Source organism: Dendrobates tinctorius, unplaced genomic scaffold (assembly GCF_039654945.1).
Source record: "Dendrobates tinctorius isolate UK_male_01 unplaced genomic scaffold, ASM3965494v1 ptg000010l, whole genome shotgun sequence".
Classification (NCBI taxonomy): Eukaryota; Metazoa; Chordata; class Amphibia; order Anura; family Dendrobatidae; genus Dendrobates; species Dendrobates tinctorius.
In genome coordinates this window covers 4,858,797-4,881,671 of record NW_027361678.1, presented here as the reverse complement: position 1 = coordinate 4,881,671, position 22,875 = coordinate 4,858,797, and the positions used below count along the sequence as shown (strand labels likewise).

The 22,875-nt window shown below is 44.7% G+C and overlaps 1 long non-coding RNA gene across 2 annotated transcripts in view; it reads left to right on the top strand.

Annotated features, from left to right (window-relative positions):
• LOC141097867 (uncharacterized) overlaps positions 1–22,875 on the top strand; it is a 44,835-nt gene that overhangs the window by 2,187 nt on the left and 19,773 nt on the right. Inside the window, exons 3-4 of one of the 2 annotated variants that reach the window (XR_012234066.1) lie at positions 4,866–5,019; positions 5,097–6,327. This is a non-coding gene — a long non-coding RNA (uncharacterized lncRNA). Of the gene's footprint in view, positions 1–4,865; positions 5,020–5,096; positions 6,328–22,875 lie in introns of those variants that run through there. The other variant, XR_012234067.1, reaches the window with a different exon arrangement.

Sequence of the window (22,875 nt, the reverse complement as noted above, 5' to 3'; positions counted from 1 at the left end):
ATACACATGGATATACGGACACGGATATCTCCGGTATCGGTTTTTCCAGTATCGGAAAAAAATGGACGTGTGAAAGAGGCCTAAGAGAGTATCCTAATCTAGTGGACCCAGCTTGTGCATGCACTAGATATTTGGGCATTCATTAGAAAGGACCCCATGTATTACTCCAGGCTGCTCCATGGGAAATTACTGCAACTCTAGGGTTTATAGAAGCAAAACCCAAGAGATTATCTCTTTACTAAGGATACCAGTCCTTTAAAGGAACTCTGTCAGTACATTTTTGCTCTGGAATCTGAGGACAGTATGATGTAGTTGCAGAGACCCTGATTCCAGTGATGTGTCACTTACTGGACTGCTTGGTGCAGTTTTGATAGAATCCCTGTTTTCTCTGAAATAGAGGTAGCAGTGTTCTAAATTCTGAGCTGTGTTACCCTGTCCACACCACTGATTGGAACGCTTGTCAACAGTGTACACAGGAATCTGCCAATCAGTGGTGGGGGTTGGGTTACACAGATTAGCTGGACTGCTCTGCATATGATTACTAGTCCTGCAGTGATAATCTCCTGCTGATAAAACACTGATTATATTGAAACTACTGCAAGCTGCTGAGCAAGTGACACATCCTTAAAAACAGGTTCTCTGATTATATTGCAAAAACCTGTTGACAGATTCCCTTTAATATGCAATCTTTAGAAAAACATATTTTTGCTATAAGGTAAAACCACTTTTGGTGCACATACCAGTGGTACGTACCTGTTTCCGATCCAGGCTTTGCGTCCCGTGCCACTAGACTCTATTGTTTTCCATGTCGATCTTTGCAACTAGCCCTGTGTGCTCCCATGTGTTTATTTCCTAGACCTACAAAAGACCCTCCAAGACACACACAGGTGCCTTGTTATCAAAATTTCCTACTAAGACTTTTAGTTTGTCTGTGCACAGTTCCAGTCCACAGTCATCAGGACGTCTCCTGGCTGTCAGTGGTTTCCCGTCCATAAATTGCTTGTCTGCGGTTTCCCGTATTCCTACTACCTTCCAGTGGCCTTCAGTACTTCTCCTGTTCGTCTGCAGTTTTCAGTAATCCCGCATTATGTAACCAAATACCAAGACCATGGTACATACCAAGACCATTGTTCCCAGTTTCCTGTCTGCTTTCTGTGTCTTGCATGCTTCACACATTTGCTGCACCGGTGCCCATGGCTAGTGTGCCCACCCGGGCCTTGGGATTAGAGGATCCACCACAGTAGTGGTCTCTCTTTCCATGACAACCATTTTAATATCCCCAGAAACGGCTCTGATTTTCACACTCATCACTTGTCATCCACTCTTTTTCAGTTCCTCTGTCAACATTTTGCCAGTACTAGTTGCTAGAACATTCTTTCCGTTGCTTCCAATCATACATTATTCCTGCCTTGTCCAATGGCTTACTTACTCTGAAATAAAAGCATGCCTCCTTCTTAGGCCTGTATGCATATTGACAGACAGAAGAGCAGGATCAGAGACATATAGACTTACCCTTAATTGGTCTTGGCTTCTCTGCTGCTTGAGATTGATTGCACTTGACAACAGGCAGTGGGCAGAAGGTTAAAAGGGAGATTTCTTGCGTCTGGAACTTTTGAGTGATTTTGTTAAGGGTAACACAACATTATTTTTAAATACAGTGATTTGTAGATTACCTCATTGTAATCACTGGGGTTTCTAGCTCATAGAAGTAAGAACGTCAGATGCATAAATATAATTTGTTCAGGAGTTGCAATCAAACCCAGGCACTGGAGACTAGGGCCAAAAGATCCCTTTGCCCCATATGAAAAAACTATTACTATTACAGTGCCTTGCGAAAGTTTTCGGCCTCATGGAACTTTTCAACCTTTTCCCCACATATCATGCTTCAAACATAAAGATACCAAATGTAAATTTTTGGTGAAGAATCAGCAACAAGTGGGACACAATTGTGAAGTTGAACAAAATGTATTGGTTATTTTACATTTTTGTGGAAATGCAAAAACTGAAAAGTGCAATATTATTCGGCCCCTTTAACTTAATACTTTGTTGCGCCACCTTTTGCTGCGATTACAGCTGCAAGTTGTTTGGGGTATGTCTCTATCAGTTTTGTACATCGAGAGACTGAAATTTTTGCCCATTCTTCCTTGGCAAACAGCTCGAGGACAGTGACGTTGGATGAGATCGTTTGTGAACAGCAGTTTTCAGCTCTTTCCACAGATTCAGGTCTGGACTTTGACTTGACCATTCTAACACCTGGATACGTTTATTTGTGGACCATTCCATTGTAGATTTTGCTTTGTGTTTGGGATCATTGTCTTGTTGGAAGACAAATCTCCGTCCCAGTCTCAGGTCTTTTGCTGACTCCAACAGGTTTTCTTCAAGAATGGTCCTGTATTTGGCTCCATCCATCTTCCCATCAATTTTATCCAGCTTCCCTGTCCCTGCTGAAGAAAAGCAAACCATGATGCTGCCACCACCATGTTTGACAGTGGGGATGGTGTGTTCAGGGTGATGAGCTGTGTTGCCTTTATGCCAAACATATCATTTGGCATTATTGCCAAAAAGTTCGATTTTGGTTTCATCTGACCAGAGCACCTTCTTCCACATGTTTGGTGTGTCTCCCAGGTGGCTTGTTGCAAACTTTAAATGACACTTTTTATGGATATCTTTGAGAAATGGCTTTCTTCTTGCCACTCATCCGTAAAGGCCAGATTTGTGCAGTGTACGACTGATTGTTGTCCTATGGACAGACTGTCTCACCTCAGCTGTAGATCTCTGCAGTTCATCCAGAGTGATCATGGGCCTCTTGGCTGCATCTCTGATCAGTCTTCTCCTTGTTTGAGATGAAAGTTTTGAGGGACAGCCGGGTCTTGGTAGATTTGTAGTGGTATGATACTCCTTCCATTTCAATATGATTGCTTGCACAGTGCTCCTTGGGATGTTTAAAGTTTTGGAAATCATTTTGTATCCAAATCCAGCTTTAAACTTCTCCACAAGAGTATCACGGACCTGCCTGTTGTGTTCCTTGGTCTTCATGATGCTCTCTGTGCTTCAAACAGCCCTGAGTCTATCACAAAGCAGGTGCATTTATACGGAGACTTTATTACACACAGGTGGATTATATTTATCATCATTAGTCATTTAGGACAACATTGGATAATTCAGAGATCCACAATGAACTTCTGGAGTGAAAGTAAAGGGGCCGAATAATATTGCACACCCCTCTTTTCAGTTTTTGTATTTCCACAAAAATTTAAAATAACCAATAAATTTCGTTCAACTTCACAATTGTGTCCCACTTGTTGATTCTTCACCAAAAATTAACATTTGGTATCTTTATGTTTGAAGCATGATATGTGGGAAAAGGTTGAAAAGTTCCAAGGGGCCGAATACTTTTGCTTGGCACGGTAAATACCAGTGATAGTTGGGGACCCTGTTGGAGATTATGCACTGGGTTTTCTGAGCTTCAAGTTAGGCCAATGGATCGCATATTTATTACATCATCTCACATGTTATAAAGATATAACTGAAATCTTACGAATGGTGAGAAATTAGAATCCCAATTCATTGGGAAAGTCCTCCTTATTAGCACTTTATTCCTTTTAAAACCCAACATGTCCAATTCCTATTTTCCATGACGGCAGCTGTCCCTAGTGCCGGCAATTGATTTGTTACATTCCACCAGTGCCCCATAGTTCTCCAGATGTCTTCATAACAATTGGGAAAGTACGTCCCTTGAGGATCTTTATGTGGTCGCTCATCCAGCATTCGTTTGCATACAAGAGGAGGTACCCTCCCCTCCGAAGATCTCGTAAGGCCGGAGTCACACTAGCGAATAAATCGGACGAATGCAATGCGATTAAAAAAAAAAAAATTGCATTGCTTTCGTCCCAATATTATTCTATGGTTTAGCTCCCATCATCCGATTTTTTATCGGATTTGTTCCTCGGACCGAGACAATCGCAGCATGCTGTGATTGTCAGCGATTTTCGGATCGGATTCGTCAATGCAAGTCTATGGGTGCGATTAAAAATCGGATTCAAAACGGACCACACGTGTGACTTGCGATTAAATCGCAACACTTCTCCTGGTCAAAAGGAAATAGCATCAGGCATTGGCAGGAAGCTTTGGGATGCAAATTACACTTGCAACATAAAAAAAACCCAGGAAGAATGCCTCCACGGAGTCCTCCATCATGTCCACGCCAGTCAATGTGGAAATGCTGATAGTTCTGGTCCAGGAGAGGCCTAGAACTATGGGACCAGAGAGATCCCCACTATGCTGACCAGACACGCAAGGAGGCAGCGTGGAGAAAAATCTGTGCCCAGATGTTCAGTGGCTATGCGGCAAGACCTCGGGAGGAGCAGGAGAAAATTAGTACGTTATAATGTGTACACATAATCAAAAACTCTAATGTAATATGCTCAATGTAAGTTACAAGATGTGGCGTTAATGTGTGCTTATTTTCAACATCTAAATTACACCTCCCTGACTGGTGGCCCCATGACGATTTTTGGTCCTAAAAATTTAAATACTTAGCTAATTGTTCTACCACCAAATGCAGTGCTCTCCTTGTTTCTTTGTCCGTATCTTAGCCAGTATATATCTTTTGTTTTTTGACTCAAAATGTAATAGATGTTCGCATCATTACCACAGGTTTTTCTACATTTTCTTTGAAATTCGGTTGTTTAGAAGGTCCTTTTTTTAGTAGGCCTCAACCTGTTACTTATTTTGGTAGTATTGGTGTCGAGCCATCAGAAATATTCATTTAAGTTTCAAAATGTGTGCCTAAGCATATGTAAACCGTTGATAACATAGCCATATGTGTGGTCTTAGGAAATGCTGTGTTTTGTTTCACATTGTAGTGACTGATGTGACAAGGAGTTGGCGCAGCTGTAGGGACACATATAGGAGGGAGAGACAGCTGAGGGTCCGTAGTGGAGTGGCCGGAACCACAAAGAGGAAATACCTCTACTTCGACCGCCTGCATTTCCTTGCTCCTGTGATGGATCTGAGACCGTAAGTGCAGGGTTTAATGTAGTACTTTGTATTTTCGCTATGCAAACTCTAAATATATATATTTTTTATAATTGTAGCACCGAGTCAAACCTCACAGAGAGGGAGACGGGTTCCGACTCTGAGGTGGTGATTGATCCAGAGTCGGATGTTGCTGCAGGGTCAGGCCCATCTGCAGGACTTCCCAGAGCCACACCACCACCACCAAGGTCACCACCACCAGAATCTGGTAGCCAGGCAGCACAGCATGATGACCAGGGCAACAGTAGCAGCCCCACCATGCCTCTGGATCCCTCGCCACAGCCTTCTGCCCTACCACGACGAGGCAGGCGCAGGAGAGAAGGAGCACCTTTGGGAACAAGGATGCAGGTTGACCGAGGTGTCTTGGACTACTTGTCCACAACTGCTCATGATGATGGGGAGGAGGCTTATGGGCACAGTACTTGAGGGCAATTCCCTGTGGGTACAGGCTGCGTACCAGAGGGGCTCTCCAAATCATTTTGGATGCCAGCACACCACCCAATAATCCCCGCACTGTGTTTCAGTTTCTGGAAAGGTGGCAGCTGTCAGATGAAAATCAAATTGATAGGCTGGTTGGACTTGATGTGACAAGTCAACCATCCTTGGAACCTGTTCCTCCTCCTCCGCCACGGGTGCCAACACCTCCACCTCAGCCTGCACACATCCCCAATGTGGCTCCACAGGTCCAATATATGGGCCAGGGCGCACATGCCCATTATGGCCACTTTAACGTACTCAATGTTGGAGGGTGGCCCCAACATGGGTATGTTAGACATGGCCATATTGGGGGATATGGGCAATTAGGGCAGCCCTACCATGACTACCCCCACCAATTTCAAAATTACCCCTACCCAAACCCCCAAATAGATCCTGCCAGGATGCAACAGATGGCACAGCCAACTGGCAGCGCACAGGGGGACAGAGATGTGGCCCAGCAACCAAGGGCAAATGTCCAAACAGGACCCCCACCTTCACCACCCCCAACCTACCATGACTTGTAGGTTTTCCTTTTGGCCTTTTTTTGAGGTTGTCTGTTTTATACATGATGTTTCTTTTTGTGTCTTTAATGTTAACTACTAATGTGCTGCAAACATTATGCCATATGGCATTAATATGGTTATTTGCTTTTGGCATTCCCCCCCCAAAAAAGCAAGTAATAAACTTGTTAACATTCACAATGTGTGCCTGTTCCTGTTCGTACATGTTCTGTAATGTGTTAGATAGATCTACTAAAAATTACTCAGAAGAAAAAAAAAAACAAAAAGGGCAAGCAAAAAATCTTTATGAGAACACAACACAACCAAACCACTACATAGATAAGGCATCATTTTGCCAGGGAGTAGCACCCTGAGGTGTTAGAAAATAAGTAGTGAACACATCACGTACTTTGAGTCCGGAAATTAGACGACGGGGTGGGATTACATGTGTCCTAGGCCTAGACACATTTGCAGACTCAACTTCAGCATCATCATGTGAGGGTCAGTCATGAATTCTTGTGAAGTTATGTAGGACCACACAGGCTTTAATAACTTCATTGACATTTGCTTCACTCAGCTGAATTGCGGACTGTAGGACCCTCCATTTTGCCGAAAGAATGCCAAAGGCGCACTCCACCAGTCGCCGAGCACGTGATAGGCGCAAGTTAAATATTCGACGCCGGCGGTCAAGGGTTCGTTGTGGATATGGCCTCATGACATGTCTGCTCAATTGAAACGCCTCATCTGCTACAAGAACATAAGGTACCGGTTCCAGATTTGAGTCTGGAGGCTGACGTGGTGGTGGTAGGTCAAGCTCATTATTACACAGCCGCCGACCCATAATGGAAGAATTGAAGACTCTGGAGTCTCCAGTTCTTCCATAGGCCCCAATATCTACAATTATAAGCCTGTAGTGAGTGTCGACCAGAGCCAACAATACTACAGAAAAATATTGTTTATAATTATAGAATTGGGACCCCGAGTTCGGCGGCTTACGCACATGGATGTGCTTCCCATCCAGGGCTCCAATATATTGTGGACACTGGCACGTGGCCTCAAATCCACGGGAGATACGCAACCAGTCTGCCATTTTGGGCTCCGGCATTACCACATGATGGAGTCTGGTCCAGATTTTGGAGCATGTAGACCGAACCATGCCAGAGATTGTTTATTTCCCAATTAAAAATTCTAAATGCAGACCAGCATATGAAAGGCCAGTTGAAAGGAAGCTAAAAAAAAAAAAAAAACCACATGAGTACACAGCCCAACAAACAACAGATAAAGCTTAAATCACATTTCAAGTCTAGGAATTCTAAAGTAGGCATGATCAACATTAAATTACATGCCATGGCTTGGTTAAGTAATACACAAGCATATAATGTTTATTTGTAAATGTGCTAGAAAAAATGTGATCAAAAATTGCAATAATAAATAAGGTTCAAGGTCTGGTAAGGAAATATGCTGCTTCACACATCATCAACATATTGCTTTAAGACATACTGTAAGGTGAGGAGTAGACGCTCCTCTGCAGAAATAGCTTTGCGCATCCTCGTGTCCTGAAATGTGATACCAGGGCACACAATCTCGAGCAAAAGATCAAATGTAGCAAGGCTCATCCGACAATATTTATAGAACTTCTCCGGATGGCTACGCAGAGATGTATAGAGACGATGGAAATGGCCTTTAGATATCCTGCGTACTAAAAGCGGATGGACCCACATTCATCTACGCCTCCTCGGATCCACAATCACAGGGTATTGCTCCCCAAAACGTCGGGATATAACCCAATAGAAAAGAACATGCTCAGTGGTGTTAAAAGTCAGCCTGTCATGTTTAGCACAAAGCAGAGATAAAAAAATCCAAGCACTGACTGTATGGCAAAGGTAGCAGGCTCACACCTGTTGGAGAGCCCATAAATATAGGGCGGGATGAATTTTTAAATTAGTTTCAGGCCTAAAAACCGTTATTTGTCCATTTTGTAAGACTCCGAAAAAAAAATAAATAAAAAAATAAATCGCAAGACGGATGTCAAACGGATGCTTACATGCGAATAAAATTGGATCAACGATGAAAAATCGGACCACAGACGGATCACTGGTCAAGAAACCTTGGTGCGATTTCGGAACGTAAAAATCGGACCGATTTTTTAATGGTTGTGTGTGACTCCAGCCTAAGGCTTGCACAGTATCTGACTTTTCCCATTTTCTCTCTGCAGACAACCGCATCCAAATGACCCGTCTGGAGTCATTTCTATGCACCCAATAACTGAGACTTTAATGTAGCAATTATCTTACGAGGATAGCTCCATGGTGATTTATTTAAAAAGACATGTGTGCTATCATTATATTCTCCTGCAAGCAGCATCACCCATCTCTAATGTATGTACATTGAATGACCCAACGGCATAAGCAGCTTGTGTTTTGCACAATTCTGCCTGGCAGATCTACGTCTATAAAAGCTTTCCGCTAGGCAGGAGATCCGAAAAGCACATGTAACTCTCCTGCTCGATATACTCCATGTTAAATTAAACAGCCTGTGGCACAGATATGTTTTTTTATGATCTGCATTTAAAATATAACCAGAACGCCATTAGAAAAAGTTACAAGTGCAGGGGGGGATTCAGCAAATGTTGTACTGTAGCTGCTAACGCCGCTGCGTCACTTCGAGCTATGTTTACCCTGTGCCATTGAATAAACGTTTCCCATCTACACCCAGATGAGCTGCGAGGGCTGGCAATAAACCGAGATCCTGCTTAATAATTTACTTGCGGAGCTTTAATTCACACACTGTACACCTAGGAGCAGATACTGGTAAAAAATTGCATGATATTGCCACCTAATACCCTACTACATAAAGAGGTAGAGAGCTAGAATTGCTGGAGATATCAGTAGTAAAAGGCGATGGATGAGGTTGATCCCAGAGAACAAAAGCTTGACCATTCACAAATGATCTGTGTTTTAAGCCAAGTTCACACTATCAGTATTCAGTCAGTATTTCACATCAGTATTTGTACACAAAAACCAGGAGTGGGAGTTAAATCCAGAAGTTTTGACGTGTTTCTATTATACTTTTCCTCTGATTGTTCCTCTCCTGATTTTGGCTTCCAAATACTGATGTAAAACACTGACCAAATACTGAGTGTGCGATCATGGCCTTACTGATACACATCATGTAGCAACTAACAGAATGGTTTTTAACAGGGAAAAATGCAAAGTACTACATCTGGGCAATAAAAATGAAAAAAGCATATACAGAATGGGAGGAATAGGGCTAAGCAACAGCACATGTGAAAAAGACTTGGGTATACTAATAGATCACAGACTGAATATGAGTCAACAGTGTGATGCAGCAGCAAAAAAGGCAAATGCAATTCTAGGATGTATTAACAGAAGCATACAGTCTAGATCACGTGAAGTCATTATTTCCCTCTACTCCTCTTTGGTTAGACCTCATCTGGAATATTGTGTCCAGTTTTGGGCACCACATTTTAAAAAAGACATCAACAAACTGGAGCAAGTTCAGAAAAGAGCAACCAGAATGGTGACCGGTCTGCAAACCCTGTCTTATGAGGAAAGGTTGCAGGATTTGGGATTGTTTTGTTTGCAAAAGAGAAGACTGAGAGGAGATTTAATAGCTGTCTACAAATATCTAAAGGGCTGTCACATTGTAGAAGGATCAACTTTATTCTCATTTGCACAAGGAAAGACTAGAAGCAATGGGATGAAACTGAATGGGAGGAGACACAGATTAGATATTAGAAAAAACTTTTTGACAGTTAGAGTGATCAATGAGTGGAACAAACTGCCACGAGAAGTGGTGAGTTCTCCTTCAATGGAAGTCTTCAAGCAGAGGCTGGACAGACATCTGCCTGGGATGATTTAGCGAATCCTGCTTTGAGCAGGGGGTTGGACCAGATGGCCCAGGAGGTCCCTTCCAACTCTACGATTCTATGATTCTATGTTTGAGAAGAATTCATGGATTCTTTGGCTACTACTTCTTCCACGCTCATCTACTATCTCCTCTGCTTCAATATTTCATTAAACTCTTATTTCTAAAAATGAAAATAATATCTTTGCCTTTAAACTTAAATAAAAAGCTCTTGCCATTTAATGTATACAGCTCCGATGCATAATTACAGTGGGGAAAATAAGTATTTGATACACTGCCGAATTTGCAAGTTTTCCCACCTAAAAAGAATGGAGAGGTCTGTAATTTTTATCATAGGTACACTTTACCTGTGAGAGACAGAATCTTAAAAAAATCCCGAAAATCACATTGTATGACTTTTACATAACTAATTTGCATTTTATCGCATGACATAAGTCTTTACAATAGAATACAATACAATAGAAAAACAGAACTTAATATTTGGTACAGAAACCTTTATTTGCAATTACAGAGGTCAGACATTTTCTGTAGTTCTGGTCCAAGTTTGCACACATTGCAGCAGGGATTTTGGCCTTCTCCTCCTTACAGATCTTCTCCATATCTTTCAGGTTTCGGGGCAGTCGCTGGCCAATATTGAGTTTCAGCTCCCTTCAAAGATTGTCTATTTGGTTCAGGTCTGGAGACTGGCTAGGCCACTCCAGTACCTTGAAATGATTCTTACGGAGCCACCCATCATCCCTATAAAGGTTACGCACCTATTGCCGAGCACAGGTACGGACTGTGGCTGAAATTCAGCCCTGACACTTGAAATCACACAGGCCCATGCTGTCAACATCCCCAAGCACCAAATGGGATATATTACTAATATTACCCTGGATGGAGGAAAGCAAGATTTACTACAAGACCAATATTTCTAATGATTCCCGTGGCCTGCTGGGGTAAGATACAGAGTCAGTGACTTTGTGCTCCGTCACAACTCTTAACAGTATGGGTGTCTTGAGAACACCGATTCTGCTAACAAATTTAGCAAACAAGGCAGCCCACAACCAGGCAGGCCCTTCTTGCATTTGCCAGAACTAGCAGATGGCCAGTCCGGCCCTGGCTGAGCAGGATACCTAATCCCTGCCTGACCCTGGCGATAACCCAGGGGAGGACATGATGAGTGCTAGTCAATCCTCACTATCGCTAAAGACAACTGGGATAAACAAACGAAACTATGGAACACTTAGCTTGAGAAGAACAGAGAGAAACTTGGACGTCCTCCAAACATCAGAGAGGACGCTAGCAGACTTCTGTAGCACCAAGCCTTTGTAGGGAAGGTGACTTGATGGACGTGTCAGAATAGAGAAAGGAAGGTTTGCACAGCTTAGATAGGTGACAGTTACTGCAATGGGGAAACAGCTAGGAAAGTGTAGTGGACGTGCAGTACCTTGGGTTGACCATTAGATGGCAGGGAGGAGTGTGAGCAAAGGACTTGACATCAGCTTAGGGCTTTAGAAACCGTTGGTCATGGGGGGCAGAGTTACAGTGACAGGGGATCGGGAATGCTATAAATACTGAAGGAGGGTTCCAGAAAGTTCCAGTCCCCAGGGGGAGCTCCAGTGACAGGAGGACTACGACAGTCTGTGCGCTGTGAGGAGAATCCAAACCAGGGGGACTGAGGAGAGAGAACATCAGGGGGGTGGTCCTGACAGGAATACCGCAACAGAGACGAGTAAAAGAGAGTAGGCATACCTTGTTAAGGACGACGTTTGACTAGTGAAAGGACTGTCGGTGATTAGGCCTATGGCAGCCACAGTGTCGGAAGCTGTCAATGCGTCAGCAAGGAAAAAGGGACAGGACGTATATATAAGTCCCAGGCGAAAAACACGGTGTGTGACGTGGCCCTGGACACGGAGGGCCATGAGTGAGGTACTGTGTTGTAATGTGAGGGCCGTCAGTCGGACGGCGAGAGCACGATTAAACTTGGACCTGTTGTACCTGAAAATGGCCTCTATTTGTCTATTTTTATCTCTGTGCGGTATGATGAGGGATCACCCCCACAGCTCGGCTACCGACTCTACATTTGGCGTAGTCAGCAGGATCGCCGCCGCTAATACCTCATCTTCTGCGGCAGGCCTGCCTCAAATAATGGAAAAGAACTTGGACTATGCTGCTTGGAATATAAACACCTGTGGATTACAAATGATTTACCTGTGGAATATGAGTTGGGGGCGCTGTGACAGATCTGCGTGGCCAGCAGAGGATCCGGGGCGGTACTAGGTACTGTGCAGTATGGCGGTGTTGCTTCAGCGCAGAGGAGAGGTCCGGGTGTTTGCAGTTGTTCAGAATGGACTGGGACCCCCTCCAACGTACCCCAAAAGGAAGCAGTATGTGTCCGGAGACCAACGCTTCCATATATTGGACCCTGACAGGTGGGTGGAGAGGCCAGCCGACACCGCATCCCACAGAGGGAGTGGCACAGAAGAAAAACTTGGCTGTGGCTGTCTGGCACCATTCGAGTGCTGCCCAACGGACGGTATGAGACGCTGCGGGTGTCGGGGCATCGGCCGCCTAGAGTGGCAGTGGCGGCAGGAGATGGAGCTGCACCAGAAGTCATCTTCAGAACCACGGGCAGGCAGCGGGATGCTGAGCCGGGGAGCGGAGCCTGAGCGGAGTCAGCGAGAGCGGCCGCCACCAATACCGGCAGAGGACTTCTCAACGGAGCCCCCGAGTTTGGAGGAAAGGCCCGCAGGACAGTGGAGCTAGGAACGGAGGCTGCGGGGGAAGCAGCGTGATGCTGTGACGGAGGCCGCAGCGCCGGGGAAGGTGAGAGTACCCCCGGCCCCACCAGTGCCTCCGCAAGCGGCCCCCACCATTCGGCCGCAGCACACGGCCCCCTGCGCACCGGAAGGCCTAGTTACATCGGACCCTGTGGTGTATGCAGAACTGAGCGAGGGCCCTTCTCAAGTCCCCAAACTACCCCGCCCGGAGTCACCAGTGCAGAGCTCACCCAAAGAAGACGCTGCTGCGCTCCCCCTGCTAATAGCAGCTGCATCGTTGGAACCGGCTGTTACTCCAGCTCCATTGGAAGTAGTGGATGTGGCCTGTCCTGAGGCCGCGGTTATGCCGGTGCTGGAGTCGGCTGCGGCCGACTTAGCGGGCCCTGTGATTCCAGCCCCTGAGGACCCGGTTGTCCCCATTTGCCACCTGACCCCAGCGGCTGCTGGGCCACAGAAATCATCGGTCACTTCTGTCTCACGGTCTTTCTCAGCGGAGTCCCATCTACCGGACTTCAGGGCCTGTGCTGTACCCTCCGTGTGGATAGCGGAGGTGATCAGGAAGTAGAAGGCCCGGGAGCAGGAAGTGTGGAACCTGCTCCATACTCAAGGAGAGGCCGGCATGGAAAAGAAGAGATCTAGGGGACGGCTGGTCTATACCAACCTTGACCGGGGATACGGGTTTATCCGTGGTGAAACAGGCCAGAAGGTCTACATTAATGTGGCTTCAATTCGCCACGGTTGGGCTCTACAGGAAGGGGACTTAGTGTCCTACTATAAGGAATACTGTCCCCACGGGTATTATGCGGTGGCCGTACTGGCAGAGTCCGAAGGGAGTGAACGCCCGTGAAGAGGACTTAAATGGACACCCTCAGTATCCCCGGGGCTCCACGGCTGTGGGGTCCCTCACAACTAGCCACTGCGTAGTGGAGTAGACTGTCGAGAGTTCGGTGCACTGTAGTGCAGGTTCTGCAGAACAGTTCTAGAAAAAAAATGTTTTATTTGCTGAGTGTATTATTAGTATGTTCCTCTTACAGGATGTTATTTGTTTATTTGAAACTTGACAGAACGGGGATACGGAGAAGCGGAGGAGTGTCCAGGTCCAAGGAAGGGGGGGGGGAAGAAGACATGCAATGTTTGTTGTTATATGTTGGTCTTAGAAGTAAAAAGAAAAAAAAAATTATAAAAACTGGGGTACTTGTGCTATTATAAAGTTGTTTTGATGTATAATATGCAAAAGTAAAGTGCAACAGGTCCGGGTAAGAGAAGGTCTGAGGGACCAAAGGGAAGTGTGAGAACCAAGAAGGGTCTATGTGTGGAGAAGGTCTGGGAGACCAGGACGCCGACCATGACATATAACTGAAAGAAAGGTAAGAGAGATGGAAGACGTGAGAAAGACAGCCGTCCTAGGTCAGGTCCCCGACACCACGGACACCCCTGAAGAAGGAAGGCGGGCGCCGGCAATGATCTGGTAGGTGTGAGGCCTCGATCATGGCGTACCGGTTAGTGGAAGGTGACAGAAGGGGATAGTAGGGGAAGGTACATGCCATAGAGAGAATATGGGTGTACCTAGCCCAATTTGAAAGATGTTGTCATGTGGCGTGCGCGCTGGTGAGTAGCAGTAGGCTGCTCAGAGCATGGTGCTCCCAGTATGGTTCGGCCCCCGCAGGAAGTGGGTTTGGCCCAACAGCTGGTCTTACAGACAACAGAGTGTAGGTGAAGCTTCAGAACGACGAAGGCAGGGATTACGAATTGTTGAGGACGACAATAGACAAAGGAAGGGAGAGTGTAGGGAACGTGACCTGACTGACGGACGTGTCAGAATAGAGAAAGATAGGTTTGCACAGTTTAGATAGGTGACAGTTACTGCAATGGGGAAACAGCTAGGAAAGTGTAGTGGATGTGCAGTACCTTGGGTTGACCATTAGATGGCAGGGAGGAGTGTGAGCAAAGGACTTGACATCAGCTTAGGGCTTTAGAAACCGTTGGTCATGGGGGACAGAGTTACAGTGACAGGGGACCGGGAAAGCTATAAATACTGAGGGAGGGTTCCAGAAAGTTCCAGTCCCCAGGGGGAGCTCCAGTGACAGGAGGACTATGACAATCTGTGAGCTGTGAGGAGAATCCAAACCAGGGGGACTGAGGAGAGAGAACGTCAGGGGGGTGGTCCTGACAGGAATACCGCAACAGAGACGAGTAAAAGAGAGTAGGCATACCTTGTTAAGGACGACGTTTGACCAGTGAAAGGACTGTCGGTGATTAGGCCTATGGCAGCCACAGTGTCGGAAGCTGTCAGTGCGTCAGCAAGGAAAAAGGGACAGGACGTATATATACGTCCCAGGCAAAAAACACGGTGTGTGAAGCGGCCCTGGACACGGAGGGCCATGAGTGAGGTACTGTGTTGTAATGTGAGGGCCGTCAGTCGGACGGCGAGAGCACGATTAAACTTGGACCTGTTGTACCCGAAAATGGCCTCTATTTGTCTCTGTTCATCTCTCCGCGGTATGATGAGGGACCACCCCCCCAGCTCGGGGGGGGTGGTCCCTCATCATACAAGCAAACAACCAACACCTTTTGTAGACAGATGCATTGCAAGGGTCTGCAGCCTCTGACACATCCGTGACAATACGACACTGCAAAAGCCCCTGGTAGGAGGGAGAAGCTAGGTCAGGAGTTTAAGAGGGGGATGACTTGTGAAGGGAAAAGAGACTTTCTACATAAAGCAGAAAAAAAGAGAAGAATTAGTTGAGTAGAAAGGTAAAATTAACAATTGTAAGGACACAGAGGATAAAAACTTTGCTGGGAGTGATTCTTTAAAGCTAAAAACCTTTTTAGTGCAAAAATTAGGAGATTTTGTAAAATGTCCTAAAAACTGCATAACATTTTTTCTGTACTACTTAAAATCACTTCGGGGAGGACTAAAGAACATTTTAACAAAATGTTCCAACATTTTGAAAAGTTGCACAAGTGAATAAGGTAAAAACACCTCGAAAGCCTAAACATTGTGCAAAATAGTGAACTAAAAAATGACTACTGGATTGAATTGAAAAAGTGACTTAAAAAAAAGGCGTAAATGAAAAAACTAAATATGGCGCAAACAAATAACAGATACAAAGAACACAAAACTAGGTGAAAAAAATGGCGCTAGTGTGAACATAGCTTAAGGGTATGTGCACACTTTCAGCATTTGCAGCATAAAAATCTGCTGCAAATACTGATGTTTTGACAGGAAAAACGAAGGTTAAGATACATTTGTTTTTGACACTTTTTTCTGCATGTGTTTTTGAAGCGTTTTCCCCCATTCGTTAGTATGGGTAATATCTGTAGCAGAAACACTGAAAGAATTGACATGCTGCAGATTTAAATCTGCTGCAAATCTGCTGCAAATCTGCAAGGAAAAAATAAGCAACTTTGCTGGTACTAGGAAATACTTCAGGTTTTGTGACAAATCATAATCACAAATGCAGATTCTTTACTGTAAGAGCAGTGAGACTATGGAACTCTGACACATTTTGCTGTACTGGTTGATTGTCTACTAAAAAGGTTTGGACGCCTTTTTTGGTAACTATCATTTTACAATATATGGGCACTAGATTCTGTGATGGGGCGTTAATCCTGGGAACTGATCTGATTGCTGATTGGAGTAGAGAAGGAATTTTTCTCCTAATATCGAGCCATTTGTTTCAGCCCCATGAGGTTTTTTACCTTCAACCATAAAAAACAAAAACTATTAAATCTGTGCAGAAAAAAACGGAACAATACCAGAACGTGAGCACAGATCCCAAGAATAATTTTTGAAAAAAATCCCTAAGCATGTTATGCCGATCATAACCCATTATTGTTTACTCTACGTGTTATTTTTTCACAGTATTTTATGAATATATTAGCCAATATTCTTCGATGAAGAAAAGCCTCTGAGTTCGAGAAGATTTTATGCTTTTGCAAATATAATAAATAACCCCCTGGATCTCTTGAAAAGAATTCAAAAGATTCCCTCTACAGTTTTTAACAGCTCAGTTTAGTTCACTTTTCACATTCATATTATCTGCATAGCAGTTTGTCCTAAAACTCAGAAAATTAGACTATTGTATTGTTTTCTAGCAGCATGAGGCCCCTGTGCCTTAGCGAACATCCCTTTCTTCTTATTTCCCAGATACATTTCCAATTCTAATGCATCTGAACAAGGCTCCTTGAATGAGCTGCAAATCTCTTTCCATGGTTAAAGTTGATTAGTGGGACAGCAAGTGAAAATTAGCAAATATCATCAGCCTGCCAGCTATTGTGTCCTCGGGGCCTTTATGTCTTAAATGGTTCCTATCTTGTATGAAAAATACAATCTCTTATTATTTTATGTGACGAATGGCATATTTTAGCAAATGCTTAAAATAATGAAACGGTAAAAAAAAGCGTAGACAATTCTTGCATTAGTTTTTTATAAATACTCATTGTCTGATCTTATGCACATGGCTATATTACGTATTGTCATGACAATACCAATAACAAGGCAGCCATATACATCTATGGGGTCCAATTATACCTCCAAAGCTAATTCAGCAAATGGTTATCTACTCCAAACCCCAATACACATGCCCACAGTTTGGCCGAGCATGTTGCAGATTTCGGCTTTCAGATATGCTTGCATTTGTTTTTTACCTTGAAAAAGGCATCGAATCGTCTTGGTGTAAGGCTGGGGTCACACTAACCGACGCAAAATACGGTCAGTATTTTACATGTGTAATACGGATGAATTACCCCTAAATAGTGCTCCGTATGTCATCCGTAAGCAAGGTGTGGCATCCGTATGGTGAGATTTTCTCGCAGGCTTGCAAAATGGACATATAATGGAGCCCTATGACAGGGTTTCTAACAGAAAACAAAGAATAGATATAGACACATAGAATGCATATATATATATATATATATTTATATATATGTGTAATCTATGTGTCTATATCTATTAATTCGTTTCTTTATTAAAACTGTCAGTGTGAGTTTACTGTAAAGCGCACTGAATTGCCGGCTTTGCTAAAAGACACCTGGTGCGTATTTCTCGCAAGTCACATGTGTGGTCCGTGTGTAATCCGTATTTTTTGCGCACCCATAGACTTGCATTGGCGTACTACGGCCGTAGTACGCTGACAATCGCAGCATGCTGCGATTGGCACGAACCGTAGAATACGGATGAGAAATATACGGCTGGTGCGAGTGACCCCATAGAGAATCATTGGTCCTTGTCTAATGCGTGCTTTTAGCGCCTCTCACTCGGCCGTATTCCTCGCCAGTGTGACCCCGGCCTAATAAAAATCTAGATTCTATTGAGGATTCTTAATTTCCTCAAATGCAGCTCAGGTATTGTGACCTCTCCACTAAAGTGAACTCCTATGCACATGCACACTCAATTCAGCCAAGCATATTGCAGATTTGGGCTTTCAGCAGAATCCTAAGCACTCAGGTGGTGTTGGAAAATGAATCGTTTTACTTGGGGCAAACAGCAAAGTTTATCTGCATCAGTACAACATGCAGGTTTGTAGGACCAGACACAAACAAGTACAGGGTGTCATACAATACAGTGTAGAGAAGAACTATACACATATAAACAAGCTGTGAAAATTAACACTGCGCCATCTGCTGTCTGCTCAACACAGTCTCCAGCATAAGCCTGCAGCTGTTTTGTAGTCCAAAAGACCATGCATGTGTTCTGAATCAGGAGTCAAAGCTTAATGGTGTGTGCACACATTGCGGATTCTGCTGCAGATCCGCAGCGGATTTGGCCCTGCAGATCTGCAGCAGTTTCTGATGAGTTGTACAGTACCATTTTAGTGTATGTAAAAAGAAAAAAACAGTGCACACACTGTGGATTTTTCCATGCGGATTTGCTGCGGATTTAAAACGCAGCATGTCACCTTTGTGCAGATTCCGCAGCAGTTTGGTACCTGCTCCATGACAGGTGTCAAACCGCAGGGCAAAACCGCAGGCTAATCCACAGTAAATCTGCAGCTAAACCGCAGGTCATTTGACCTGCGGATTTAGACAAATCTGCAGCAGAATCCGCAACTTGTGCACACACCCTAAGGTGGATTTTTTATCAGAGAATAAAGGATTGTGCATGTTGAAATCCAACAGGCTGATCTTTCCTTTCCTTGACATCTGATGCCAGGGAAAAGTTAGGACATTTACACAGTAAATGGTCATTGATTCCTGCCAAGATTGTCAGGTTTGACCAATATCTGTTTCATGCTTTTGGCAAACACTATCAGTCTCCAGTATAAGTATTGCACTAATGTGAGCTACTTTTTCTAGCTTCTATAAGATTTGGGAAGACTTGTTAGATGTAATGGTAGCCCTTTACTGGTCAAGATCTTAAACAGGGAAGCAGTGGACTCCAACTACCTGAACATTCAGGCAACTTTCTATAGACCAGGTTGCATGATATCAGAGAAGCACACTAGGTTACAATGTGTGAGCAAAGTCCACCCTCTTCTATGCCTTTTGAACTCCACATTAATAAAATTTGTTTTACGAGCACTCGAGAAATCAGTACAGCACAGCTTTGTATGGTGTACTCAAGACTTTTGCTTTTTTTTAGCACATGCAATCTAAGTGTCACAGACAGGAAAGCTCCCTCTAAAATATGTAGCCAATAGGAACGTTATGGGAGTGAATAGAAATGTGAGTCTTCTCCTCACCCTAGCAATGTTAGGCTAGGTTCACATTTGCGGATGGCCAAGCTGTGGAGGTCTGCAGACTTCCTCCGTGAAGCTACGCCCACTGCCACACCTCCTCCGGTCAGCTCTGCCTACGTCGGCATGCGTACCTATCTGTAACAATGGGTACCCGCGTCGTACGCAACATGTTGGAATTTGATGCGGTCGCTGCATCGTCAAAACGACACATGCAGAGGCATCCGCACGACCTACGTACCCAATGTTAAAGATAGGTACCACGGACACACTCCAGGGAGAGAGTGTAAAACATCAGCATGACAGGTTAAGGCTACTTTCACACTAGCGTCGTGTAACGTACGTTGCAATGAGCCATTTTGGAGAAAAAACGCATCCTGCAAAGTTGCCCGCAGGATGCGTTTTTTCTCCATAGACTTGCATTAGCGACACATTGCGACGTATGGCCATACGTCGCATCCATCGTGCGACGGATGCGTCGTGTTTTGGCGGCCGCGACGCACAAAAAAAGTTACATGTAACGTATTTTTGAGCGTCGTGTCCGCCATTTTCGACAGCGCATGCGCGGCCGAAACTCCGCCCCCTCCTCCCTGGACATTACAATGGGGCAGCGGATGCGTTGAAAAACTGCATCCGCTGCCCACGTTGTGCAAATCTTTCACAACGTGCATCGGTACGTCGGCCTGACGCATTGCGATGGGCCTGTACCGACGCAAGTGTGAAAGTAGCCTAAGGGAGCTTGGTCTCCAGAAACGCTTCGATCTGACTACTTGTAACCTGTCATGCTGATGTTTTATCCTCTCTCTGGAATGTGTCCGTGGTGAATAAAACTTTGCTTTTCACTACGCTGTTGAGCTGGACATTCTACTTCATTTGGATTCCTCACGCCCTTACACATCGGGTCGGTGCTCCAGGCACTAACAAGATGCAGAAGAGGTGAGCTGGAAAATCTTTCCCCTCAAAGATAGGTATGCAGGCTGCATGCATACGTAGGCAGAGCTGACCGGAGGAGGTGCGGCAGTGTGCGGAGCTTCACGGAGGAAGTCCGCAGCCCTCCACAGCTTGGCCATCTGCAAATGTGAACATAGCCTTATTTGATCACAGGAGTTATGAGACAAGATGGATACCACACATACAAAGTGGAATCTGTTTTCTCACAGCATGCTTATCCAATGTGCACAAGAGTAGAGACAGACAGACAAGGCAAGAAGAATATGGAGGATCCAGAGTTGGATCCCGGAGAGTTAATATTATGGCACTGTAAATTTGTCATCACCATCTGGTTTTCTTATCTGTACACTATATGACAGTACTCTTTGCTGGGTGGAAAGTCACTAACTGTAACTACCATACTTGTGAAAAATATTGAAGATATATAAAGATAGCGCAGGCAGTGCACAAGTGGTGAGGTGTGATTTGGAGAGGATATGAGCAAGCTTCCCTTAAGTGATTTTGGAGAGGGAAGTTACGAGGTTAGGGCATTGGTCTCGTATACAACGTAGTTGTGATGGCTGGACAGCAAGACTTGCCTTGTTTGATCTATCTTATTTTTGAAGTGCGTGGCAAAGTCCTCGGCAGAGATTATGGAAGTCGAAGGGGGCAGTGATGGGAGGTGGAGGGAGTTAAAAGTATTGAACAACTTTTTGGCGTTGTGGGATAAGAAAGATACAAGGGATGTAAAGTAAGCCTGTTTAGCAGAGGTGAGAGCTGATTTGATTGCGAGTGTTGCTTGTTTGAACGTGGTGAAGTCATCTTGCAAATGCATTTTCTTCCAACACCACTCTGCAACTCTGGACACTTGCCCAAGCTTTTTAGTGATGTTATTGTGCCAGAGTTGTCTATTGATTCGTCGCACTCTGCTATGCATGAGAGGGGCGACCGAGTCGATGGCTGATGCAAGAGTGGCATTGTAGAAACTAGTGGCAGTGTCTGTGTCATAGAGTGAAGATACGGAGGACAGTGGTAGAGCAGAGTCAGAAAGTATGCGAGTGTCTAGATGTGTGAGGTTTCTGCGGGGGTGCGCAAGTGTAAGCGGGTCACAGAAGCTGTCCTGAACCTCCAAACATGTCCCAGTTTAGTGTGTGTAATTGTATAAGTGTATATATATACACTGTTGGCTTGTAATGATGTATAGAGAAAATGTAGTATTGTTATTAGGCCACTAGAGGGAGATATAATAGTGTATATACTGTAGGATAAGAGTACAAGAGAAAGTAAATAGTTAACATAGGAGGGGCTGGCTGAGGGGTGAGGCCGGAAGAATTCCTAGTTAGAGTTAGTCAGGGCTAGGCAACCTGAAGTGCTCGGGTGGGCTTAAATCCCCGAGCTACTCAGCACCCCACAACGTTTAAGGAGGATGAAAAAAGGGAGAAACTGAGTCCAAAGCTACGATAAGGCAATATAATTTATTGAGAAGAAGCAATATGGAAGCAAGACAGAAAAGGCCTAAAATAAATTCAAATGAGGTAGCATAGTCATCATCACCGGATACAAAAAGCACCCTGAACAGAGGTGGGTGTTAGGCTGAACGAGGGTATGTATAAAAGTTGACACATAACGGGCAAGCAAAAAGACACAGAGGAAAAATGAACACCCTCCAAAATCCACATCTAAAAGGTGACCATCCCATATGAATGCAATCATCATAAATAGTAAAGTGGAGTGTAGGAGACAAAATCCATTGATTTAAGCACTAAGCCCAGGATATTCACAATATGTAAAACATACCCATCATTACAGCTTCCAACCGGCCACTGTCCAGGAGAGCCCCGACGCACGTTTTGCGGGATAACCGCTTCCTCGGGGGGCATGGCTTAAGTAATGACAAGTGCCCAATTAAATACTCAAAGGAGTCAGTCACAAGGAGCCAAATAACCAATCATGGAGGCAGACATTGGCGCCTGCGCTCTGAACAGGAGTGGGGACTTCCGCCCTCACTGCCCCAACCGGAAGTGACGCCGACAGAGGGACGGCTGGCGCCTAGCCGTTACCTAGCGACGGCGCATGCCAGAAGGAGCAGCTGGACAGGAAGAGGAGACTCCGCCCACAAGCGCCTCAGAATCACGTGCGCCCAGTGTGTCCAATCACGGGAAGGGTAATAACATCTGCAAAGTGGAGAATGTAAACTCAACCCCACCGCCCCAGCCGCCCAACAGGAAGCCGTGCAGTAGGCGGGACGGCCAAAAAAGGCCGTTACCCAGCAATTGCACCCGCCCGGTGGCAGCAAGGGAGGGAGGAAAGGGGGTCAATCCTCCAAGGCGCATATTAAAAAATATAGCCATATATTGATTATAAGAGCAACAACAAGATACCATACCTAAAAAAATGCACATATACAGTAATACAAAAAGACAATCTTTTATCAAGTTATATACATTGATAATCCTCATAAACGGGACAGAAGGGGAAGGAGAGTGTCCTATTCACATGGCTGCTCTTATAAAAGAAGGACAATACAGACAATGAATATTTATATCTATAACAGCACCTAGATGCTAATATGTCCAATTGCAAGTAAATACCAAAGGCATAAAT